The sequence below is a fragment of the Heterocephalus glaber genome, unplaced genomic scaffold, assembly GCF_053883595.1.
Source record: "Heterocephalus glaber isolate CG9 unplaced genomic scaffold, H.glaber_assembly_v1.0 deba00001444, whole genome shotgun sequence".
Taxonomy (NCBI): Eukaryota; Metazoa; Chordata; class Mammalia; order Rodentia; family Bathyergidae; genus Heterocephalus; species Heterocephalus glaber.
In genome coordinates, this window is record NW_028258297.1 from 13,085,942 (window position 1) to 13,113,838 (window position 27,897).

Sequence of the window (27,897 nt, forward strand, 5' to 3'; positions counted from 1 at the left end):
CCAACTTGAAAATGACATGAAGCATCATGTGAGTCATTTTAAAAGACAGTTCCAAAAACTAAAAGGATACATCTGGAAAGTAACACCCAGTATTTTCAATTTCATACCAAAAAACATATTGGTGTGGAAATGTGCTTTAAAAAATCTATGTTATATTATCTTTACCTAGGAGCAGTTTACAAATGCTTACGAAGACATTTTAGTTTACATCCTTGAAACAAGTATTGATATCCCTCTTTCACATACCACAAACTCAATTTGATACAGACATAAGAATAGGTTAACGTTAACAGGAGGATGGCTTTCGAAGCTATGACATAGAAATAATCAATCATGCTTTAAGTATTGCTGACAGGTTGAAACTATGACAGCAACAGCACAGACCTTTCAGAGAAGGCTGAGAGTTATTCTGAGGTTTATCTTAGTTTGAGTTTGACTTACAAGCAGTGAGAAGTCATTCGGCATACCCTCATTCCACCTCTAGGAGAAAAAGACCAGCAACTAAACAGCAGATTGACATTATATATGGTGACCATATAATTTGTCACCCAGGACAAAAGATCCTGTTATTATGTCAGAACAATAGGAGGGAAGCAGGACTGATTTAATAAACCAAGATATGGTTCACCCTGTAACATATCGCATCCCTCTTTTTAACAAAACAACTATGTCAACATCTTAGACTGCTCATAAAAGTACCCATCTCTGCCTACTTTCTACAGAAAGCATCTTTATAGGACAATATGCTAATAATGCCCCTCAACCCACAAAACATATTTGTTAAAGCAGATAGTCTGATGTACTTCATTCTTAAAGTGAAAGCCTGTAAGAAATTTAAAATTTCTTTAAAAGTTCAATGAATTAAAATCTTTTAATGAATTTTTTAGCTAGAGTGATTTTAAATTATTCTTGCAATGAGCCTATCTCAACACTCACCTAATACACAAAATAAAATAGGGCATTTATGACTATGGCCCTTGCCTTGACCAGATCTGTTCAGTAGGTGGCTAAAGATTCTGAGATAGGCAAGAAAGCCTCTTGGGCTGGGCATGGGAGCACATGTCTGTAATCACAGCGCTCAGGAAGCTGAGGCAGGAGGACTGCCACAAATTCTAGGCCAGCCTGGACTACATAGTGAGTTCAAAGCCTGCCTGAACTACAGAGTGAGACCTGGACTCAAAAAAACAAAAAAAAAACCAAAACAAAAAAAAGAAATTCTTTCTCATAGGCTTCACAGCTTAGTACTACCTTCACCCTAGTAGCTAACAGAAGACAATGATAGAACTATAACGCACAAATCCAGCTTTCATTAAGTGTTTTGTTTGGCAAACACAGTGCTTTGAAGTTTTTAAAGGGTGGAAATCACCTAAAAATTCAGATATATGACTTCTTTGAAAACAACCTGAAGATCTTCCAAGCCAGCCCAGTCCCATTTCCTATGGGCAATAATCGGCAGGAGTTGAGGGGGGACTGTCCCTTGAGGTAAGGCATGCACTCTAATTTGCCACCATCCTAACCACACTCGGTCATTTCATCCCTTAATGTGATCTACACCTGGCTACTGCATGAATTTGCAACCCCTGCCACAAAGCACTTGAAAACACCTCCCATTTCCCCCAGGGTATAGAGGGCTAACATCTCCAGGACAGGCCCCAGGGCTACTAGAACAAGAACCTCCAACACCACATCAGGTTAGTCTGCTGGTCAGTTGCTGGTTCTCTCTCACTCCCCAGGTCACCTGGACGTCTACCTCATCTCTGTCTTCTCTTCATGTCCTGGGCTCTTCTCTCAGACCTGCTTTTCCCACTGAGTGCTCAGTTGGGTTTCTGTAGTTCTAAAAATCTAACACCGCTATTTGTAAAATGAGTAAATGTGCCTTGCAGAGCTGTGAAGATTAAACAAAAATGTGGGTAAGGCACTTAGCACAGCCCTGCACATCTTATAAACACTCAATTAAATGTTTTTCCTATGACTTTAAGTCAACAAACATGGAAGTAAAATCAATAGTGAGCCAGCATGACAAAATAACTTTGTTTTATGGAATTTATATTGAGCTTAATGTAACTTGCTTGCTTTTAAAGAATACGTGACAAAATGTTATATCACATAAAGAAATAAACTCAGCTAAACCATATAACCACTTAATAGAGAGAGAGGGCACCTGTGTGCAGATGGGAGCCACTCAGAAGGAACCTGCAAGATCTGTAGAACTTCCTGCTCATTTCCATATTTGCTGGGTAATTCAAGGTAATGTATGATTTAGTGGCACATAATGGGTAAAGCAGATATTGAATTCTAAATCAAAAGAAATAAGGGAGATCATTATGAACCTCAGTCACAAAACACAAAAAGAATTTATATAATGCATACTAAATATTTTTAATGAGTAATTGAGAAGTTTTCTTAGTATCCTGTTCCAGTACAAAAATCTTGGAATAACTTCATTTATTGCAATTGTAATACAGTCTAGCTTCTTTGAAAATCAAGGCAAACTGATCAACAAATTTATTAGCTTCAAAAACTAAGTAAAAATTGGTAGTCACGATTTAGTTACTCCTATTACACTTTTTTTTCTTTCTACATTTTGGTAAAGAATTTCAGAAAACTTAAGAGTGGCCTAAATTTATATGGGCATAATAAAATATCAACTGAATATAACTGGAAGTTGAAGTCTATCAAAGAAAACACATTTAGGTAAAATAACCGACAAGAATGCTAGAAAAAGCAGTTACTTTACCTTTTCAATTTAAAATTCTATATGTGATCACAGCAAATGGTGAGATATTGATGAAAACAATTCTCCACTAGAGATAAAAAGGAAGGGAAGGGAGGGGGAATACTAGCCAGATACTCACAAGAAAAATAACCACATTTACCAAAAAGTATCGTAGCTCATAAAAATCATGAGTTAACTCGAAGCACTTGAGGTAGAGAATGAACTATGAGAAAGCAGAGCAGAACATTCAATGTATTTTATCTTTGAGAATGACTATGGATAACACTACCTGTAGGTAATTTAACTTAAAACTTAGAAATAGGGTGTGTATATGTGTATATATGCCACTCAGTGCCTCACATACAGTCAATAGTTAGAAATATTTAAATTTATTAATAAAATCATATATATTAAGTTTAACTACCAACCTGCATCTACCACATATTTGTACAGAGCTGTACACAGTATTCACTTGGCTGTAGCTTGGTGAAGTTTGGATGGATGGATGGCCAGCAGTCTGGCTGAGTGGGGCTTGAAAGGGGCGTGCCAAAACCTTAGCTTTCTCTCAGTTACGAAATTTTAAAAGTTTAGCCCTCATATCTTTCTAGAATAGTCAAACTGCACCTAAAATTCAAGATTTGGGCTATACAGGTTGATCCATATGCAAATATATATCCCACACTGATAGGGCACAGTTGACATCACCACAAATCCACTTCCTACATTTTGATAAGACCATTCCATTACCAAATTACTGTGCCTGTTAACAAGCACACCTCTCTAGTTTATTAAGGAAAATACACAGATAACAATGTAACCTTCTTGGATAAGTCAACAGCATAGGAGGCACATTTCTTTATCTTAATTTACTTTTTGAGCTATTTCAGCACAAACAGTCTGTGAATTACATAATGTTTGGATAAACTGCAAATCTAATGGTTCTAGGAGCACAATATCCAGGGTGGAATTGGTAGGCTCTGATCAAGGAGGCTGGACACCAGAAGTGGTTGCTTTAAATCCTTTAAGGACACTTTACTCATTAGCCTCTAGTATAGATCTTCTTTAGTGAAATCAACAGTTTGCTAATCAGCATGATGAATCTTGGAAAAGAGCTCACTTTATAAGTTTGCTAAAATGTTTAAGAGACATTCCTACCTCCTTCTGCTCTTACATAAACAGAATCTGGTGGCACCTGCATCCCTGATGGCAAGAAGATGGTCAAAAATATTGGTCAAAAGTATGTCCCCATCATGATTTTATATCTGCTTTGAGTAAATGCTCCTTGAAAGATGTGTCAAAACATCTGAAAACAGAAATCTGAGCCATCATCAAGTTTACAAATCAGCCTGCCATTCTGTGCTACTTGCTGGTGAATATTTATCTAAAAATCATCTGTATTTGCAGTGGTTTACTCTGAACTTGCTTACACTACAAACTGGCAATGAATCTGTGAGAATACCATTATCTACCTGCTCTCAGACCCCAGCCCCCCAAAAAGACACTGTGAGGGTTGATTGTGTCAACTTGGAAGTTGGTTAAGAGAAGCTTAACTAAACTGGCTCAGCAATTCCTTACCCTAGGGTGTGGAGGACCTACCCTAGGGTGGCTCCTTGCCTGGATGGTATAAAGGGGAAGGATGGATCTGCTTCTGTTCCTCTGGAGAGAGCTCCAGTCTTTTGTCTTCACCTTGGATGTCATCTCCTGGGTTCCAGCAGACTCTTCAGCTTCCAGTGCATATCTTTCAGCCTTACAGCACAGACTCTGCCTTCAGCCTTGCAGTGTATACTCTGCAGCCTTACATCCCATACCCATCGGCCTCCTTATATGGACTCGAATGGGACACTGCAGTGAGCTCCAGACCTTCAACTAAATCCTTCGGTCTCCAGGATGTCCAGAGGGTGCTTACAGATACTCTGGATTCTTCCTCATCTGACTCTGTGGGTGTCCATCGTAAGCCAATCTTGTAAATTCAAATATATTTGTATAACTTGTGTTATATCTGTTTGTCTAGTAAATACTGACTGATTCAGACACCTAGAAGTTGGGTATGACCAAATTTACTGTGGAAGAATAGCCTGAATTCCTGATATGTTACTAAAAGCACAATCGGTCACTTAGCATTGAGAATGTGAATGATGTCTAGTCTATCATTCTCACAGGCTTGCTGTAACAATCCCATTACTGAAAGAATGCAAAAATGGCCTAGAAATCATCAGTACAGTGTTATTTCAACCTTTTTTGGCTTATACTGTGAAATAGGTGAGTACTGGCCTTGTCCCACCTTTTTCTTAAGTGTTCGTTTTATCTATCTGTATAACTGCTTTTAAGGCCTGCATTCTATTGCTTCTGAAACCCCTCTGTAATTCTGAAATGCAAAAGCATGCTCCTGTCTAAAATCTAAAACGATCTAGGATAGAAATGTGAAAAGCAATAATTACTATAATAATAATTAACATGCTATCAGTATTAACATAGTTACATGTAGTATACATACAATTAACATAAAATTAAGTAAGAATTAATACAGATAAGAATGAAATAATGTGGAGATTTTTGAACCACCAAGGCAAGTACTCTGTTGGGAGTAATTCTACATAATTTGGGGGAAAAATCATTTCACAATCAAATTATGATTCGTCCTAGTTTCCCTGCCTACAGGCCAGCTATGGTATGTTGAGACAACTCCACTTTTGCCTCCGGTCACAGCTGAAACCTCATTGGTCCCACGATGCCATGACACTCCAGGGCAGGAATGCATCAGCTGAAGACATCCTGGTTCCTTGAGAACCAAGTAGTAAGAGAAAGGTTTCACCTGGGAAGGAACAAATTCCTACTCAACAAAAGTTCCTCCTCGATTTAGGATCTTCATTGGCATCAGTTCCTCATTTTCCTAGGATTATCTGCCCTCTGAGTCATCTGTCACTCCTGATGTTCCGAATAAAGTGATGCCAAGCTTGGGGTGCCTTCCTCTCTGCTTCCCAGAGCAGCACCGATCCAGGCCCAAAGCTCAGCTTCTTCTCTAAGTCCAATTTCTTGTCTTTATTCATTAATTTGCCTTGTGCTGTTGTGGCTCACAGGAATCCAGGACTCACTGCAGGGGTTCTGGTAATGTCCCCTTTCCCTGTTCCTTTCAGTACTCTAATTCTTAGACATGTAAAGTTGGCCAGACTGACTTACAGAATATGTAAGGTGGTTATATTTAGGCCAGTCCTAGTCATCTACAAGCTTAAAAATAACTTGATTTAACCTTAGAATTAAACAGTGCTCCAGAATGGCTCTCTAGATCAGAAGATCACAAGACACCTAGATTCTATTGTATTTTTTAGTATTGTTAGAAGAGTTTCATTGTTATTTCCATGAAAAGTGTTAAATGTTTTTTCATTAATACAATATCATAAACTGCATTTGCTCAATCTAATCAAGGGGACCAAAGGCCAAGCTGAAGACCCCAACAGAGACCAGCTGAAGATGCCACAGAAGTGGCACAGGATCAGAAGTGCCACAAATCCTAGTTCTCCATTCTACCACTAACTGCATGATTTTCTACATCTTCACTGGTGACCCTTGCTAGAGTCTCCCAGTGTCAAGACTATTGTTATGGTTTCTATCTAGAAGTCCTCTCAAAGCCTCATGTGGTCAAAGGTGAGGCTTTTCAGAGGTGGCTGGATCTAGAGTGTGTGGTGCTGGGATTAAGAGTGTGTAATTACTAAATTAGTCCACTGATCAGTCTGGCACAGTTCTGGGTGTGGATAATGGGAACGTGAGTGCTACTCACCCTAAAGGCATGTAGCCTGGATAGAATATAAGGGACAAAAAGAGGGCTGCTGTTGTCACCTACTGCCGTCACTTATCCCTTGTTACCTTGCTGCTTTGCTCCCTTCTGCCCGCTCTGCCACACCTTGGATTATTTTTCCTCTGTAATGCCCCTCTGCCATGCTACCCTGCCTTGGAGCCAGCTGATTATGGGTCTGAAACCTCTACAAACTGTGAGCTGAATTAAACCTTTCTTCCCTTAACCTCAGGTATTGGGTGTTTTGACTCAGCAAGGAGAAAAGTCACCAAGACAACTACCATGTCTCTATGAGAATCACACAGGCTATTTGATGTCAATGGTCCTTGGTTACAAACACCAGTATCTTTTTTTTAAAATTAATTTTATTGGTACATTTTAGGCATATAAGCTGCTATTCATTACTGGGAATTTGTACCTTTATATAACTTGGTTCTTATATTTTTTTCCCATTCCTCTGCCCTCACTTCAACCCCTCCACCCCTCCCTATTTACAAATATTTCCATTTTTTCCTTTCTCATATTTATTCCTTTTCCTTCTTTCCTTGCCCCTACCCCTCGCCCCCTTCTCCTTTGGGCCTTTTGTTCCTATTTCACATCATCTATTATACATTTTGATTCTTATTTACACTTACAGTTTCTCACACCAGAGAAACTACTCAGTATTTACACATGTGTGTTCCAGTTACTTAAGAGTATGGCTTCAATAAGCATCTATTTAGCTATAAATGTCCCTAGTTTCTCATTCTTTATGGCTGAGTAGTACTCCATTTTATAAAAAAACAAAACAAAACACATTTTCTTTATCCAGTCTCCAGTTGATGGGCTGTTTCCAAGTTTTAGCTATTACAAACTGTGCCTCTATGAACATGGGTGCACATATATCACTATGGTATGATTCTTTTAATTCTTCAGGGAAGATACCTAGCAGGGGAATAGCTGGGTCAAATGGGTCCTCTAATCCTAGTTTTTTGAGCTATCTCTATACTGATTTCCACAATAGTTGCACCAGTCTACACTCCCGCCAACAGTGGAAAAGTTCCCTTTTTTCACATATCCCCACCAGCATTTGTTATTGGTTGATTTCTTGACAGCAGCCATTCTTTCTGGGGTGAGGTGGAATCTCAGTGTTGCTTTCATTTGCATCTCTCGAATGACCAGTGATGCTGAACTTTTTTTTTTCATATGTTTATTTGCTGCTTCTTTGAGAAATGTCGGTTCATTTCAGATGCCCATTTTTGGATTGAGTTTTTAAATTTGGGAGGCCTGATTTTTTTTTTAAAGTTCTTTATATATTCTAGATAGTAGACCTTTGTATGAGGGACAGCTGGTAAAATTTTTTTTCCCCTCACATTGTGGGTTGTCTCTTCAGGCTGTTGATGGTTTCTCTTGCTGTGCAGAAGCTTTATTTTTTTTTGGTACTGGGGATCAAACTCAGGACCTTGCACTTGCCAGGCAGGCAGCAGCACCACTGAGCCAAATCCCCGGTACCTGAAGCTTTTCAAAAAGATGAGAACCCACTTGTTGATTTTTTTTGTGCTAGTTCACATGTGACTGAGGTTTCAAACACCAGTATCTTTGCTTTTACTATGCTTGTCTCACAACCCAATTGTTCTCAGTATGATTTTAAAAGGCTAACTTTTAAACTCAAAAGGTTTATTTATAGGGCCAGGGATTTAGCTCAGTGGTTTTGCCGCCTGCTGCATAAGTGCAAGGACCCAAGTTCGATCCCCAGTACCAAAAAAAAAAAAAAAAAGATTTATAAAGCAAATTTCTTTGTCTTATAAATATTTTAATTTGTGCACTTAAGTTCGCAAGTGACACCGTCAACTAAATTTATTAAATTAATACACACAATTTTGTTAGCTTCCTAAATATCAAAAAGGTGGAAAATAATTCTTCTGCTAAATATTGGTCAAGAAAACAAACTGAAATGATTTGGCTTGATTTTTCCAGAAAAAAAAAATCAAGTGATCAGCTGAATGAAAGATTTACTACAAAGTTAGGTTGTTTCACAAATAAGAAAATAACAAGATGGTTTATGGGCAAATTCCCATACAAGCTACTTACATTCTCTCTGTGCAATGGTCATGAATATATCCCATAGTTTCAGTCATTTCAATAGGAATGATCCCATGCAAATAACTCACCGACACCATAATAATACAATTGGGACATACTCATTGACAATAAGTCAGAATCACTCAAATGGAAGGATACTGTGTCTGACATCATGGAAGAAACCCTAACTAAACAGGGTCATCAAGACATCACTTCTAATCTCATCTGAAACATTCACAGGAGATGGCAGCAGCCTTCAAGAAAGAGAGATCAGTAGAATATTTGTTCACAAAAGCCCACAGTCTTGGAATGAAGTCCACATTCCTCAGGGCAGCACAGAAGACCCTCTACAGCTGGTTCTAGCCACATTTTCACCTCTATTTCTAGCAATATATCCCACATTGAGTGATTCTGGATACTGGGCTACCTCCCAGAGGTACCTTGAACATCCATACTCCTGGGTCAGCCTCCACCATGGCCTCAGGCAGTGGTGGCCTCTTCCCTGTTACTTCTTGCCCACCTTTGTACCACTGTCTACTGCTGATATTTCTTTTGACCCTTTGGTCCTTGATTGGCATATACTATCTTCTAACTACCTTTCTTTACTTCCCACAGTAGTAAATTCTTCCTAGTTTGTCTTCTTTCCTATTACACTGATCTTTAATTTTGTAATAGGATGTTTGTTTGTTTTCAGTGCTGGGGATTGAACATAGGGACTTGTGGTGTCCAGTATGTACTCTACTACTCAGGGCTTTTAAATTTCAGCTTTTGCTTTACTAGACTGTAAGCTAGTAAAGAAGCAGATACCATTCTTATCTTTGTTAAACCATCCACTACCCAGTACAGCTTCTTCAACATAACATGTGCTCCATAAATGTTTGTGGAGTGAATAAAAAACAAAGTGATTTCAATACAGAAGGCACTGAAAGACACTGAGAAATACTCCAAAGCCAAGTTCAAAGAAATGTAAAAACTGAATAATTCAAAACCATGACATTTAAAATAAAAACATGTTTCTCATAACCAATCTTACTATCAATCAAAAGCTAAATAAACTTTAGAACACAGTGATGTCCTTTACCTCCACAGGTAGAAAATTATTTTTCACCTCAGGTCCTGCAACCCCTCCAGTCCAATGAGCAGGTTTAACTTTAATGACACTGAAGCTACCTGTCATTCTCCACTAACCATGTTCTCTCTTACGTCCTGTGCCTTTGTGCCCAATGTTCTACTTATGGAGTATCCTCCCAGAAATATGCTTCTTCATCCTTAAGTGCTAGCTGAGGAGTGAACTTTCTTCTTAAAGGTCCCCTGACTTCCTCAGGCAGATGAAAAACATCTTTCCAGAAGTATTCATTCCAACCCCACCAACGGAACCTACACCTCCATTTTATTCATTAGCCCACTCCCAAAATTATTTAAATGCCTGACCCTTCACTTCAACAAATAATCTGGACAAGATTGGTTCTTTTTCTTTGTAGATCTAGCTCACAAGTACTTAATACACACTGTCTAAACAGATCAGGTAACAAGTAATGGCACTGCTCCGTCTACCAACATCAATGATCTACACACTGCTAACCTGCTTACATTCTTCAGGGTAGTGGACTCACCCAGCACTACATTTGGAAGAGGCATCCAAGCTCAGAGTGCAACTCCAGCAGTTTTCACTGTAGCTGAGTGTTCACCATCGTGTTCACCATCAATGAACAGAATTTCATTTATTCAGCCCAACTCAATTTGAAAGATCTAAAATACTGAAAACTGCCCTGAAAGAAATCAGAAGTTCTACTGTGGTGGATTAACTTAGAATGCCCAGCTGAACTGAGTCAGCGTCGTTCTGAGCCTGGAAGACCCACCTGAGAATTGTTGCCAATGGCATAAAAGGAGAACTGGAGGGGAAGATTGCATGCTGTTGATTTTCTTGGAGAAGCTTGCCAAGGCTGGTTTTCCTGGTGCAAACCTGGCTGTTCTCATTGTCAGAGAAGCATGGGTTGTTGCCACCGACCTTGGTGTTCTCGTCAAGGGAGTTCTGGACCTCGCCTTGAGGGCTGCTTCCTGGTTCCAGTGCAGACCTCTCAGCCTTGTGACACAAATCCTTCACCCTGCTGGCGCAAACTTTCTAGCTTCCACCACTGGCCTTTGGGCCTTCCCAGTGCAGATCCTTGATACAGACTTGCATTAAGATATTGCCTTGGGCTCTGGGCCTCTGGCTGGGCTCCTAGAGGACAGGGCCTTGGGCTCTAGGCCTTTAACTAGATTTGTACAGAACATTGCCTTGGGATCCAGGCCCTTGGCTGGATTCTTCGGGTCTCTAGTGTGTGGACAGATCTCTTGCACTCCTTTGCATTTGACTTTTTGGGAGAATATTATAAAATAATACTGTAAATCATGTGTCCTGTATTGAATCTATTACTTGCAAACCCTGACTACAACATCTACTAACTCAGATTTTACATTGGGAATGTTGGGATTGCTTTAAAATTAACTTGGGCTCACTCAGTGCCTTCCGATACAGTGTTATGTTTAGAAAATATATTATTAAAATGGTAAATAGTTCCCTGTCTGTTTTTTGGACTAAAGTTTTAGCCCTCCCTTTTAGGGTAAATATCTTTGGGAAATGTTCCAAATCACTGCAGACTTCCATGATGCTTCCATGTGGAATCAGAGGCTACTTGAAAAAAGCATTCTCCTCTTGGTCAATTTGCTATGGCATTGCTCAACACTCTGCTACACTTTCTTCCTCTTCCTGTTTTTACCTCCTCCACTCATACAAGCAGGGAAAATATTTTAATATTAGTCTAAAAGAAAAAGCAAATCTTCTGGGGGAAAATTACACACTGTATTAACATTTCTGCTCCAACCTCAGCTGGGCCCTCACACTGCCCTCCTTTCCTTGTCCTGGGATTCCCAAGTTCACTGAGCACTTAGGGTCTGCTTGCCCAAAAACTATTATGCCCAAACTCCAACCTCAATGCCTCCTGCTTTCACCTCTAGAAAACACCTTTTCCTCATCCTCTATTTGGCAGAGAAATTTGTGCCAAATGGACTTGGGTTTTGTTTTATTCAATGTGGGCTGCTATAACAAAATACTGTAAACTGGCTAGCTTATAAACAACAGAAGGCTGTATTTCCCAAGTCCTGGAAGCTGGGAATTCCATCGTTATCAAGGTGCCAAAAGACTCAATGTCTCTTAAGGGCCCACTTTCTGGTTCACATATAGCACCTTCACACTGTGTCCTCATAGCATTGTAGACGAAACTGTTCTCTTTCACAACAGCGTTAATCACATTCATGAGGGATCTGTTTTCATAACTTAATCACTACACAAAGGGCCCACAAGGGACTGGGATTTCAACATATGAATTTCAAGAGGACACTATCATTCAGACTTTAGGAGGTTTCCTCGCTGAGCAGCCATCCTCTTTGAACTCTAATCTTTAAATTCACTCACACTCACTGTGTGGCAGATTGTCACACAGACTCATTACCTGAAGTTAATCCTCATAATGAGTCTATAAGGAAGATACCTTTGCACCCAGTTGACCAATGGACAAGCAAACTAGCCATCAAGGGGAATGGAGGATGTGTCCAGAGTTCCCTGACTACTAAGTGACCAAAAAAAAAAAAATAGAGAGAGAACCTAGTTTTCCTGACCCTGAGTCCACACTGTACTAAGCCACATTTGCTTCAGACACCCCTAATTTGCCTTCTCAATTCTCCTTTACCTCATCCCATGGTCTAGTCAAATTAGCCAACTGCACCTACTCAAGCACTTTAACAATAAACTTGCCTTTGTTTCTTTTAAAAAACAAATGCTGGTGGGGGTATAGCTCAGTGATAGAGGTTATGCTTAGCATTTGTTGGGTTCTGGATTTGATTCCCAGCAAACAACAACAATGATGATGACACTCACAAATGCTATCTTTTTATGATTATAAAATACATGCTTATTATAGAAAGTTTTGGAATACATAAAATTATGAAAGAGTAAGATTAAAAGTCATCCATAATAAATAAGAATGAACAGGTCACTCGAGGCCAGCACTGCCATCACAGACCAGGGCTGCACCATATCTGAATCTGCAGTGCAAGGGGGGGGGGTGTAAGGGTCATGGTTATGAGGTCCAGAAGATAGAGCAGAAGTGAACAACAGATAGAGGGCCTCTCTGAAGCTCCTCAATGAAACCTGAAGCCCACAGGGGAAGTGAAGAAAATCTCTGCAACAAAGGCACACTGGACTACCATGGTTACTAAGTTGGTGAGATCAGCATCTCCCATAGGAAACTGGACTCACTTTGGGGAAAAGGCAGCTGGAACCTACAGTAGAACCTTGCAGAGTTCAATCCTGCAGGAGGTCAGGAACCTCAACTTGGGCCTTGCAGCCAGAAATCAGCCTGAATCTCAGTGGACTATAGCCGGCTTGCTGAGACTAATCGACGTAGACCTGCACACTGCTACCCTCGTTGTCTACCATGACAGCAGAGACATACCCTGAAGGAGGGCCCCCTTTTTTTCAAATTTATATATATTTTATTTTTCTTTTTTTTTTTCTCTCCCTTCATGTTCTGCATTTCTCTCCCTCTTTGTTCCTGTTCCTGTCCTATTTTGGATTGTTTTTCTCTCGCTTTCCTTCTCTCGATTGTCAATCTTACAGGAAGGTGAATACAATTTCTAGCTTCCCTATTGCTGTTAGTTTGTTCTGTTCTTGTCTTTGTTCCTTCACTCTGTGTTTTCCTCTTGTCTTCAACAGTTTTCCAAAATTTGCGTGATCCTTCTGTGTCCTCTAGCCTCACTTCTAACCTTTTCCTCTCCTTCTATCTCTCTATCCCTCCCTCCCAACTCCTTCTAAGTCCTCACCCCAAAGGGTAAAGCTGCTATATTGAATGGTTACTACAAACATACTTTGGGCTGGTCCTCCATTTTTATCTAGCTTACCTGGTCAAAGGTGACAAATTAGTAGCTACCACAGATTAATAGCTACAATAGTTTTTGTTGATGTTGATTGTATCACTTGGGCTAAGGTGTCATGATTGATCTAATTAGTTGTCCTCCTTGGTATACTGAAAATGAGAGATTGCCTAAGAGTCATTAGAAACTCAAAGCCTAAAGATGAGCTGTACCTGGAAAACACCTCTGAGAAGCAATCATTCCCTAAGGGTTCTAAATACAAGCAATAAAGATACTCACAATAAGCAATATTGAAGTATCAGCCCAGGAATTAAACCAAAAGCAGCACCAACAAAAAAATAGAAATACGAAGACACCTAAACAAGGTGCAAACCCAGACTTGCAACTCACCACAGGCAAATTCTGGGGGCAACAAAGTGGAAACATCTGATAATCAACCACCTAAACATCCTGAACTGGAAGTTAACAAAACAGATGAACAAGGCTCTAGAAAAATTCAAAACAAATAATTTCCCAGATAACTACAGAGATTGTGATCAGAATGAAAGACATGATTAGACTCTAGATCAAAAACAGATTGAAAAAAAAATAGATAAGCTCAGGACCATGATGGAAGCCATGAATGCCCAGCATAGGAAAGAAATGGAAACCATGAACACCCAACATAGGAAAGAAATGGAACCCATGAAACAGATTCAAACAGATATCCAGGAGATTAAAAACTCCATTGAAACTATTCACAGCAGAATGAGCCAATGTTAAGATAGAATATCAGATATAGAAGACATGATTGCAGTTAATGACCATGAAAGGAGAGATTTCTTAAAAATAGTAAGGGACCATGAGAAATCGATCCAGTAACTGCTAGATGATGCAAAGAATAATAACATAAGACTGATAGGAGTCCACGAGAAAGCAGGAGAAAGTACAAATGACATAAAAAAAACTGTTCACAGAAGTAATGGCAGAAAACTTCCCAAGCACAGGAAAAGGATTTGACATACAGATAAGTGAGGCATATAGGACTCCAAGTAGCCATGATCAAAAAAAAAATCTACACCTAGACATATAATAGTCGAGATCCCAGAAACCCAACTGAAGAACAAAATCCTACAGCCAGTTAGAGAAAAGGAACAAATCACCTACAAAGGAAAGCCCATCACAATCATGACAGACTTCTCAACACAAACCCTCAAGTTAGGGAGAGCCTGGAGCGAAGTATTTCAAGCCCTAAAAGAAAATAAACTCCAATCTAGACCATGTATCCTGCAAAATTTTCTTTCAAAATCGATGGGGAAATTAGATACTTCCACAACAAAGAATACCTGAGAAACTTTATGAATACCAAACCAGCACTCCGAAGAATTCTAAACAATATCCTAGAAAAAAACAATGAGAGTCACAACTCCATGAGGCCCAACAGAGCGAAGCCATCAGACAAGGCAAGAAATTAAAGAGAATAAGAAAAATAAAAAATAAAAGAGCCAACAACAGGAAAATATAACAAGAGTAAGTCAATATGTATCAATTATAACCATCAGTGTTAATGGCCTCAATTCACCAATCAAAAGAAATAGACTGGCAGAATGGATTAAGAAGTAAAATCCAACAATATACTATATATAAGAAACACACTTAATTCAATAAAAAATTCATAGCCTGAAAGTAAAAGGATGGAAAATAATTCTCCATGCAATAGGAACCCAGAAAAAAGCAGGGGTAGCTATTTTATTTGCAGACAAAGTAGATTTCAAACCAAAACTAATTAAGAAAGACAGAGAAAGTCACTACATCCTCGTAAAGGGAATAATCCAAGAGGAAGAGATGACAATTATAAATATATATGCACCAAATACTAGTGCTCCCAACTATATAAAACAAATATTAATGGATATGAAAAACCAAATAAGCACTAACACAATAGTAGTGGGGGACCTCAATACCCCACTGTCACAAATAGATCACCTAGACAGAAAATCAACAACGAAACACTAGAACTGAACCAAACTTTTGAACAAATGGACTTAATAGATTTCTACAGTGTCCCACCCCACAAAATCAAAATACACATTCTTTTCAGCTATACACACGTCATTCTCCAAAACAGACCACATGCTAGCTCATATAACATGTTTAAGTAAATGCAAAGGAACTGAAGTTATCCCCTGTATATTATCAGGCCATAGCGTAAGTAAATTGGAGATCAAAGGGCTGGGAGTTTAGCTCAGTGGTTCCGCCAACTGCCTCACAGGCACAAGGACCTGAGTTTGATTCCCAGTACCAAAAAAAACCCACAACAAACATATATATATATATATACACACACACACACACACACACACACACACACTTTAAATTGGAGATCAATAGCATAAGAAACCACAAGAACTTCAAATACACATGGAAATTGAATAATACTCTCCTGAACAACCAATGGGTCACAGAGGAAATTAAAGAAGAAATTAGACAGTTTCTACAATTAATTCATAATGCCAATACAACATACAGAAACCTATGGGACACAATAAAAGCCGTTCTACGAGGGAAATTGACAGCAGTGAATGCCCATAACAGAAAAATGAGTGAGCTCAAATAAACAATCTAATGCTGAACCTCAAGCTCCTAGAAAAATAAGAGTGAGACAAACTCAAAGCTCGTAGCGGAAGAAATTATAAAGATCAGAGCAGAAATCAATGCAATGGAGACTAAGAGAATGATACAAAAAAAATCAACGAATCGAAGTTGGTTCTTCAACAGAATAAATAAAATCAACAAAACCTTGGTAAACCTTATCAAAAAAAAGTAAAGAAAAGGCTCAAATCCACGCAATTAGGAACAAAAAGGGTTAAATTGCAACAGATCCAGCAGAAATCCAGAGGATCATCAATACTGACTTCAAGGGCTGGGGAATTTAGCTCAGTGGTTCCATCGTCTGCCTCACAAGCGCAAGGTCTCGAGTTTGATCTCCAGCACACAAAAATATAAAATAAAAATTAAAAAAAAGAAGAAGCCTATGAAATGATTAAAAACTCAACAAGGGCCAGGGATTTAGCTCAGTGGTTCTGCTGCCTGCCTTGCAAGGGCAAGGTCCTGGGTTCCATCCCTGGTACCAAAAACAAAACAAAACAAAAATTCAAGAATCTATACTCCAATAAAGTGGAAAACTCAATAAATGGATAGATTCCTAGATACATATGAATTACCAAAGCTGAACAAAGAAGATATAAAAATTCCAAACACCCCAATTTCAATCAGTGAAATTGAAAACATAATTAAAAATTTACCAACAAAGAAAAGCCCAGGTCCTGATGGCTTCACTGCTGAATTCCACAAGAAATTTAGCTAATCCCACTACTTCTCAAACTCTTTAATGAAACTGAAAGGGAAGCAATACTCCCAAATTCATTCCTGGAAACAGGTATTACTTTGATTCCAAAAGCAGAGAAAGACCCAATCAAAAAAGAGAACTATAGGCCAACCTCCCTAATGAACAGATGCAAAAATCTTCAATAAGATACTGGTAAACAGAATACAGAGGATCATCAAGAAGATCATACACCCTGACCAAGTGGGATTCACCTCAGGGATGCAAGGATGGCTCAACACAGGTAAATCAATAAATGTAATAACACTACATTAACAGACTTGAGGACAAAGACCATATGATCATCTCAATAGATGCAGAAAAAGTTTGGCAAAATCCAACACCCATTCATGATAAAAACCCTACAGGAAATTGGAAGAGAAGGTCTTTATCTCAATCTGATAAAGGCTAGCTATGAAAAACCAACAGCCAACATCATACTAAATGGTCAAAAACTGAAAGCTTTCATGCTAAAATCAAGAAGAACACAAGGATGTCCACTATCTCCACTCCTGTTCATTACAGTTCTGTAAACATTAGCCACAGCAATTAGACGAGAAGGAAATAAAATGAATAAAGATAGGAAAGGAAGAAGTTAAACTGTCATTATTTGCTGATGACGTGATACTCTAAATAGAAGACCCAAAAAACTCTGCTAAAACTCTTTTAGACTTAATTGACAGATTCAGTAGAGTAGCTGGACACAAGGTCAACAATCAAAACTCAATAGCCTTCTTGTACACAAATAACAGACTCACTGAGACAGAAATTGGGGAAACAATTCCTTTCATGATAGCATCCCCCCCCAAATGAAATATCTAGGAGTCAATCTAACAAAGGAAGAAAAAGACCTCTACCTTGAAAACTACAGCACTTTGGAAAAAGAGATTGAAGAGGATACCAGAAAATGGAAAGACATCCCTTGCTCCTGGGCAGGAAGAACCAATATAGTAAAAATGGCCATACTTCCAAAACTGCTATAGAGATTCAATGTAATCCTGATTGAAATTCCAACAGTATATTTCACAGAACTAGAGAAAACAATCAAAAAATTCATTTGGAACCAGAAGAGACCTAGAATAGCAAAAGCAATTCTAGGCAACAAAGACATGACAGGGGGTATCACAATCCCTAACATGAAACTATACTACAGAGCTACTATGATAAAAACAGCATGGTACTGGCAAAGAAACAGATGTGAAGATCAGTGGAATACATTAAAAGATGCAGACACAACTCCAGACACACTCTGGCACCTTATCTTTGACAAAGGAGCCAACCACCCTCACTGAAGGAAAGATAGCCTCTTTAATAAATGGTGCTGGAAAAACTAGATTTCAACCTGCCACAGTTTAAAACTAGACCCATATCTTTCACCATATACTAAACTAAAATTGAAGTTAGATCAATGATCTAAACAGTAAAACAGAAACAGTAAACTTGCTGGAATATAGGTTAGGTAGAACTCTTGAAGAAATTGGCAAAGGAAGAGACCTTATGAACAAAACCTCAGTAGCATGGGAACTAGCACAGAGAATCAACAATAGGATCTCATCCTATTAAAAAGCTTCTGCACTGCAAGAGAAACCACCAATAGAGCTAAGAGACAACCGACAATATGGGAAAAAAATCTTTTGCCAACTGTTCCTCAGACAAAGGACTACTATCTAGAACGTATAAAGAACTTTAAAAAATCAGACCCCCAAAATTTAAAGACCCAATTCAAAAATGGGCATCTGAAATGAACAGACATTTCTCAGATAAAGAAGTAAAAGCAGCAAATAAACATGAAAAAAATGTTCAACATCACTGGTCATTCGAGAGATGCAGATGAAAACAACACTGAGATTCCACCTCACTCCAGAAACAATGTCTGCTATCAAGAAATCAACCAATAACAAATGCTGGCAGGGCTGTGGGGAGAAAGGAACCCTTCTCCATTGTTGGTGGGAGTGCAGACTGGTGCAACCACTGTGGAAAATAAATATGGAGATACCTCAGAAAACTAGGATTAGAGGACCCATTTGACCCAGCTATTCCTCTGTTGGTTATCTTCCCCCCAAAATTATACCACAGCGATATATGCACACCCATGTTTATAGTATCACAGTTTGTAATAGCTAAAACTTGGAAAAAGCCGAATTGCCAATCAACTGGAGACTGGATAAAGAAAATGTGGGTTTTTAAAAAATAAAATGAGAGTACTACTCAGCCATAAAGAATGAGAAACTAGAGACATTTATAGCTAAATGGAGGTACACTGAGGCCATACTCTTAAGTGAAAGAAATAGGACACACATGTGTAAATATAGAATAGTCTCTCTGGTGTGAGAAACTGAAAGTGTAAATAAGAATCAAAATGTATAATAGATAATATGAAACAGGAAGAAAAGGTCTAAAGGGGAAGAGGAAATAGGAGGGCTAGGGGAAAGGAAAGGGAAAGGAAAAAAATATGAGAAAAGGAAAAAATGGAAACAAAGTCTTTGTAAATAGGGAGGTGTGGAGGGGCTGAAGGGAGGGCAGGGGAATGGGGAAAAAATAAGAGCCAAGATACATCATGTAAAGGTACAAATTCCCAATGATGAATGTCATCATATTGTACACCTAAAATATACCAATAAACTTAATAAAAAAAAAGAACGAACAATTTACAATTGTACATAGCATGAATTACAGAACTTTGAGAGTGAGAAATTAGACACAAAAGAGTACATGCTGTAAGATTTCATTTATATAAAGAAAAAAAACAGTTAAAAGTACGGAATGCCATTAGAAGATGGTGTACAGTGGCTTCTGGAGATGCTGCTAACTTTCTATTCCCTGACCTGGCATTTCCTCCATGGCTAAATCCAGTATGTAAAAAGTCAGTGAATTGTATATTTATGCATATGTGGATATGTACACACATATCTGTAGACACACACACATATAACATACCCAAAGCCAAAAGCAATGTCAATATTTTGGTGTGTTTTTATTCTGGTGCCTTTCTTCCCTTTTGCTATTACTATTTAAAAATGAAAGTTATGAACACCATATATGTAATTTTGCATTCTGTCACTGCACCTAATAAAAAAGTATAAACATTTACCCAAATTATTGTAAGTTTTTCCTAACTACTTTTAAGGGCTGTGTAATAAACAGCCCATTCAGGCCTGTATCAAAATTTAACCAGTGCTCTAACATCAACCATTTAAGTGTTTCCCATGTTTGCTATCATAAATATTGCTGTAATGAATATCCTTACCCTTTAAGGTTTTTAACCACACTCTTTTTACTCTGTCTTTTACAAATCATCTATTATAGTCTCATGAAATTATATATGTACTTACCACATCCTCATCGCTCAATAATAAATTTCCCCAAAGTCAGAACACATCACCCTCACATCCCCTACAGAACTTTCGGTCAGTCTCCAGAATATCATCAAGTATTTACTTGGTTGAAGTGTTTTCAAAAGCTAATTAAAACCTCTATTCCACCAATCTAGATTTCAGTATCACCTTAGTCGTCCATGGAACATGAATGTTTTAGTCATTTATGTCCCAAATTTTGTTTAGCCTGCACAGCTAAATGCTTATAGGCAGTTTACAGTAGTTCTGTTTGAGGGTATTCACTAGGTAGAATAGTGAATTTATTCAACATCTGCCTATGGCAAGCCCCAAGAATCCAATGAGAATCCAACAACCACCCACCATGAAAGAGATCACAGTCAGGAGATAAATATGGATGCTCCTCTCAAGAAGACCCACCATCTAGCAGGGAAGGTAACTTGAAACAAATCTAGTGGAATCCTCACTCCTGAGCTTTCAAATCACAACCGCACAGACAGGAACAGATAACACATTCCAGAGACAACTGAAAACTTGAACTGAGTGGATACTTTCAATGCATTAGTTTCAATCCATTGTGAATGCGTAGGTCTGGCATGTTTAAAATATGTTTTGAAGGGTTTACAAACATTACTAACCCCCCACCCCTGCAGCCAGCAATACAAAAATCACAGTACGTTTTCTGAAAGTGCTAATAAAAAGAGAGATAATTATAACAGAAACAAAGAGACCTAAAAAAAAAGCTGAATGGTAAAAAATGTATTTTTCTTTCTCTCCTTTCCTTTCCTTCCTCCTTCCCTACTTTTCTTTCACCTAAGGAATAAAGATCTGTTGGGAAGACCCCTGAGGTGGCAAGGATGAAATATAAGCAGGAAGGATGAGCTAAAACATAACGGAGAGCTTCAGAAGTTTTTGTTTTGAATATGCAACAGGATAATCACTGCCAAAGGTGGTGCCACTCGGCCCAGTGTTCATTCAGGAGGCCAGGAAACTGTCTGAGAACAGAGAGGCTGAGCACAGCCAGGGTGGAGCCCACCAAGGCTCCTGCAATTCAAGAGGTGAAGGGTGAATCTGAACATTGAAGGCTGCTGAGGGGCTGCCCAGGATCCCACTGAAATCATGAAGACACCACAGGCCTCAAAAATTTTTTAATGTAGACGAAATTACTCCACTTTAGAAAAAGATGCCCCATAGAACATCCAGCAGCAAGGGTACAACTGGTTACAAAGCTTCAAAGAACCAATTTAGACTCCTTGAACTGTATCAGGGGACTGTGAGTTTAAAGCCTTCTTAGTCACTTTGAACTTGTGAACAAATGAACTTAAGCAGAGCCCCTCGGAAGCTCAACTATTTGAAGAAGAGAGCTTCTAAAATTACAACGCAAAGGAGGAAGAGCACTAGCTGCGCACAAGGCTTAGAAAGAAGGCAGGACCAGCTCCCAAGGCGGTGAGCTTCTTTAGGAGAAAAGGACAGGTTTGAGGACTATGGAGTATGGCAGTAGGTAAAGGAGAAGTGGAAGCATTTTGGTATGTGATCAAACAGCATGTTCAGACATTTCGGCATCAACCTATAGAAGGCAAGTTAATTTAGTCCTGCTAGAGCTGGGCACCTGAGGGTGAGCAGACAGGGAGGGAGGCAGGATGGCCACCGGGCCAGCAAAGGGCAGGAGACTACAGGTGCTATGTGCATCAGAGTCTGAATTCAACCCTGAAGGCATGGTCAGAGCTGAACTTTTATTAGCCAGTCAGTGACACAGTGAGATCTGTGTAATACAAGAGGGTCTCTGGTGAGGAGAGCAGTTAAGAGGCAATACTGTAAAAAGGAAATGGTAAATTGGGGTAGTGAATCATGAGAGGCAGAGAAAATGTTCTCAGCTTTCCAGAAGGTAAAATGAGAAGGACGAGATGAATTAGTCAAGGTGAGCGGCACGGAAAAGGAAGATTAGAGTAAGATAGATGGTCATTCAACAATCTCAGGCAGGAAATAGGGAAGAAGTTGAGACATGCCCATCCTGAGGCCCTGACATGCAGTGCAGTAGGCTGGGTCTGGAACCCAGGGCAGAACACTAGAGGAACACAGATTTGGATGTCCATCACCATACAGACAAGGTTGGGGTAAAAACAATAAAAGTGGGTGAGAGCCCTCATAACAGAATTCTTACTTTCCTAGGCTAAGGACTCCTTTCAGAGATTGATGAATTCTGTAACCTTTCATGGGAAGAGAGGGGAAGGGGAGGGAAGGGAAGGGCACATAAACAGGCGTCTTGAGAAAAAGTATCAGAAACACCCTTAAGTTCCCTGCTAACCACACAGAGTCCAAAGGTTAAGTAATTGTGGGCCTGGGGGTGGAAGGTGTTGGGGGTGCTGAAGGCTGGAAACAATATTTCAACAAGGATGCTACTAGCGAATTGTGAGGGACAAGTCTCCACCACATAGGATGCTGAGGCTCTGACCACTAAAACACCAGAAATACCAAAATCTCAGTCTCTGTGATAACTAAAAATGCCCCAATACGCTTCCATATGGTACCAACTCACTTGAGAAACCCTGCTGAAGAGGGAAAGGAGAAGGTAGCAAAGAAGAGTTGATGAGAAAGACCAGAGACAGGAAGAAATGCAGATCCAATCCTTTAGGCAACAGGTTACCTCTTATCCAAAATGCACCACAAGCAGCCCTGCTCTTTACTGTCCCACCCACCTCCACCACTACTATCTCATCTAAGCCATCAGTTGGATGGATTACCACATTCAACTTGTAACAGGCCTTTCTGCTCCAATCCTGACTTTCCACTCATTTTTAAATGACAGCAGAACAGGCTTTTAAATTTATCCAATTTTATTTAACAAGCACTTTTATAATACTACCTGCCATACTCTGTTCTTTATTAAAATTGACTTCTTGGTCCTCATAACAGCACTATATGTATCATCACTATTTCCATGTTACTGATGAGACACAGAGAAACTATGGAACTGATCCATGGTTAAGCGCAGGCCTGGGATTTTTGCCCAGGTGGCCAAGTCCAGACTCTGTGCTCCTGCCCACTACTCCAGGCTGTTCCCTAGTTCATTCATTCCTCTGTTCAAGACCCTCAACTGTCTTGTTGCTCAGAATAAAAACAAAGATCCTCATCATAGGCAATAAGGGCCTAGTAGAGGGTACCACACTACCTCTTCCACTCGCTCCCTTTCAGCCTCACTCCTCTGGTTCCTATGACATGGGCACACCTGTAGGCACCTGCTCCAGGGCCTCTGCACTCACTGTGTCCTCCCTCTGGACTTTTCCTTCCTGGCAACTACAGAGGGGTGCCTTCAGTTCACTAAGGTCTTCACTCAACTATGCACACCTTTGTGGGGCTGTCCTGCCCATCCAATATCAAGTACACACATATCAGCCCTATCTCCAATCCCATTTTTCTCAATTCCCCTCCTTGCTAGATGTTTTCCTTTAAAGCATTTATCATCACATAAATATGCAAAAGTGCATATAACTTCCCCATTAGAGTGTACTCTCCAAGGACACAGGCACTTTGCATTTTTCTCTGCTAAAACCCCAAGCATGAAAGGCTGAGAAGTTCAATTTTAAGTGAACGACTAAATGTCAGAATGTACAAAGAAAGAGCCATGCTAAGGAAGAGATGTTGCCAGACAGGGGAGGTAGGCCAAAATGAAAATATGTTGCAAAAAAGTCAGGTTCACTGGACTAGAAAGTTTTCATTGACAATGATTTGGTGCTAAATTATTGGTGCTTGGAAATGTATCTAAGAACGGGTACAGTACCTGGCTGAAGAGTGACTGGGTAAGAGAGCCAGAGGAAGAAATCAGCAAGCATAGAAAACTCCTGTAGACATTTGGCTAAGAAAGGAAACAGCCAGAAGGAACAGCAGTGCACAGAGATGAGCATACTGTTTGCAGGCTCAGAGTGAGGAGCCAAAGGAAGGTGAGGCTGGAACTCTAGTGCTCCTCAGAACCATTGGACTGGACAGACTGCAGAAGGTCAGCACCTGTCCTCCTCAATGAGCACTGAGGCCTGTGCCTCAGACAGGACGTGGGGGAGTGGGAAGGCATCGGCTCTCCAGGGAGGTACTTGGTAAGATGCATTTCCATGGATGGACACATATAAATATCCCTTATGTCAAAACAACACTGAGTGATAAATTAGTAGCCCAATTTAAAGACTGGGAACAATATACCTCCTAACTTCTCCAAGACTACCCAAGCAAGCCACGTTTTAAACTTAAGTAGGCACTCTTAAGCCCTGAGGAAGAGACAAGACTAGAGATATTATAGTGAAGGGAGTGAACTATGTTGAGAGATTTTCAAAGAGAGAAAATAGTGGTGATAACAAAAAGTGAAAGTGGTTAGAGGGGCAATGTGTGCGTATGTGACCCCATCACTGACTTTATTATTAAAATAGCAGAGCAAATAACAAAAAGAAAAAGGAAGCAAGGGAGAAGGAATGTTTGAGTCAGGAAGGTTTTCATAAAGGCTACAGTAAGGAAACTGAAAAATTTTTTAAAGCAAATGTGACAAAAACATATTATCAAGAATTAGAGTTAGTTGCTTTTCATTTACTTTGTGTTATCCAGCCATGAATATCAATTGACACAATAAAAAAGGGATACAATAGACAACTGATTTTAAAGATGAGGCAAAAGCAATTCAGTGGAGACAAATGCACTCTTTTTAACAAATAGGGCTGGATCAACTGGATTTCACTATGCAGAAAATGAACATTGATCCATAAGTCATATCATATAAAATGAGTACAAAGTAGATCATACATCTAAATTTAAAGATATAAAACCTGTAGAAGAAAACACAAGAAAAAAATCTTTGTGTCCTGGGGTTAGGCAAAGACTTCTTAAATATCACACCAGAAGCACAATCTATGTAAGGGCAAATTCATAAGATGAACTTTATCAAAATTTAAAATTCCTGCTTTTCAAAATTCACCATCAGTGGGTTACATGGTAGATTAAAGGCTAGTCTGAACTATATATCAAGACTCTGTCTCAAAAATTAAAAAAAAAAAAAAATCACCATCAAGAGTGTGACTAAACAAGCTACAACAACTGGGACAAACTCTTTACAAAGCACATATTTGATTAACAATTTATATGCAGAATACACAAAACTCAAAATTCAATCTAAGAAAACAATGAACCCAATGAAAATATCAACGAAATACCTGAACAGACAATTCACAAACAATACAGACAGCAAAATATACATTAAAAAGAGCTCAATATCATTAGTCATTAGACAAATGTAAATTTAATTTAAAAATACCATAAATGACTAAAATTAAATTGACTGATTATTCTAATGTTTGCAAGGAAGCAGAAGAATTAGCACAGATACACTGCTATAAAAAATGGGAACTAGTCCCTGGTTTCAAAATAGTTTGGCAAGTTCTTAAAAAGCTAAGCATACACAGGATTCCGCCATTCCACTCCTAAGCACTTACTGAAGTTAAAGTATTCACAAGAGCTCTATTTATAATACTCAAAATTAGAACCAACCCAAATGTTCATCTATTGATGAATATTGACAAATTGTTGTATATTTATACAATGAGAAGTTTCTTTTCTTTTTTTTGGTACCGGGGATCAAATTTAGGACCTTGTGCTTGTGAGGCAGGCACCAGAACCACTGGGCTAAATCCTGGCCCTATATTTATACAATGGAATACTACTGAGCAACAAAAGGAAATAAACTATTGCCACATATATCAACATGAATGAATCATCAACTAATTATTCTAAGTGAAAGAAGCAAGATAAAAAAATACATGTTACATGATTCCATTAATATCAATGGAAAATGCAAGCTACTCTATGGTGACAGAAGGCAAAACACATGTTTTGAAGGAGAGAAAAGAATGCAAGAGAGAGAAATTACAAAGGAAAATGAAAAAATTTAGGGGTGTAATGGATATGTTCATTATCTTGATTGTGGTGATGATTTCATGTGTGTATATATGTTAAAACTTGTAAAATTGTACAGCTAAGTACGTACAGTGTACTGCATGTATACGGGAAGGAAGTCATTATATACTTAGAAAATAAGGAAAATAAATCACAAATAAACTACTTTAAGGTTTTCTAACATGTAATACATTAGATATTAGAACCTTTTGGACAAAGGCCAGATTTTACCTTACAGATTACAAAATATTCTCTACCTATTTCTCAGTGGTATTTCTATAGAATTTTATAAATTATAAACTTATTCAAATAATTTAAGCAAAAATATGAATGAATTCTTACTTCTCAGCCCAAAGCTAACCATTAGAACTCTAATTGTTTCAACATATATTACAAAGAATAATCATAAGTAATTTTCCAAGAATAAAATGCTATCATTAAGGAAAACACAATATAGCACTCACATGCCAATGACAGTTAACAAGAATGACAAAATTATCACCTACATGAGTAAAACCTGGTGGGAAATGATCACAGCTCTCTCGTTATAACCTACATTTACACCTGATCTATTTTCAAAACAAAGAGTAAAACATATGCTAGTAAATAAGAAAGCGTTTTTCTTAATGCAAAAAACTTGGACAGCCCAAGGCTTAATCATAATGAGCTTTGTGATATATCTGAATGTGATTTAAAAAAAAACTTTATAAAAATAATTCCTCTACATCCTACACCAAGCCTGTGAAATCAACAGGTAATAAGTAAGAAGACACAAATAAAGGCAGGGGATTTAGGCACCGCACCTGCCTTGCAAGCGCAAGGTCCTGAGTTTGATCCCCGGTACCAAAAAAAATATTATTGGTGCTAAGAAGCTCCAGGCAATTTGTTCAAGGTCACCCACCTAACCAGTAGGCATCTATACATGAGACAACAAGGGCTCCCAAGCATAACTTTCCTCTACAAGGTGACTACTTATGATGCAAATATCCTGAGGGTATAGAGGCCCTGCACAAAGCAAATGACATAGTTTACCCCTCTGCAGCCACATTCCTGGTATTTTTATACAGGTAAAATTGTGTCTACACAAGCACTAAAGTAAAGAGTTTGGCTAAAGGGGGACTATCTGTATCTTCCTGGCTAGAAACTACGGATTGGGAAAATGAGAGTACTAAAGCTACCTGAAGTGGAGTTAGATGTATGAAAGCTAGACTCCTTTTTTTATGATCACGACCAGGTGAAATGCACACCCCTCTTTGGCAAGAACTCCCAGGACAGGGCTTGGTGTATCAAAGGATCTCAAAAACGCAGCTCTCATCTTCCCTGCTCTCCAATCCAACAGCACTCAAGCTGGCCAAAGCTTGGGGTCCAGACCACTCATGGTATCACAGTTCAGGAAAACCTGGTGGTTGAGGGCTGAGGAATAAGTTCTGAAGACACTAGAATTAACTGTAATCCCCCTGTATACTTAGTGATCGGACAAAGTACAAAGCCACACAAGAGAACTGGACTTACATATACTCTAAGGATGTAAGAAGAAAATTGAAGGAAAACTATAGTCCCCAAAACTAAATCAAGAGAAAACACATGATTATATAAGATACAAGAATTAATAATAAAGACAAGTACAGTACCTCAGAGTTATAGGACATCAAAAGGCAGCCACATGACCGAAACACCTGAACAGAACTTTAGCCTTCCTTTGACTAGGGAGGTACAAGACCTTTTTTTGGCTAAAACAAGGAATGGTTTGGTGAGAGAGGAAAAAGAACTTCCCCTCTAGATGGCTCCTATTTTT

The 27,897-nt window shown here is 38.9% G+C and overlaps 1 protein-coding gene across 3 annotated transcripts in view; it reads right to left on the reverse strand.

Annotated features, from left to right (window-relative positions):
* Rassf8 (Ras association domain family member 8) overlaps positions 1–27,897 on the reverse strand; it is a 119,041-nt gene that overhangs the window by 86,805 nt on the left and 4,339 nt on the right. The window lies entirely within an intron of this gene.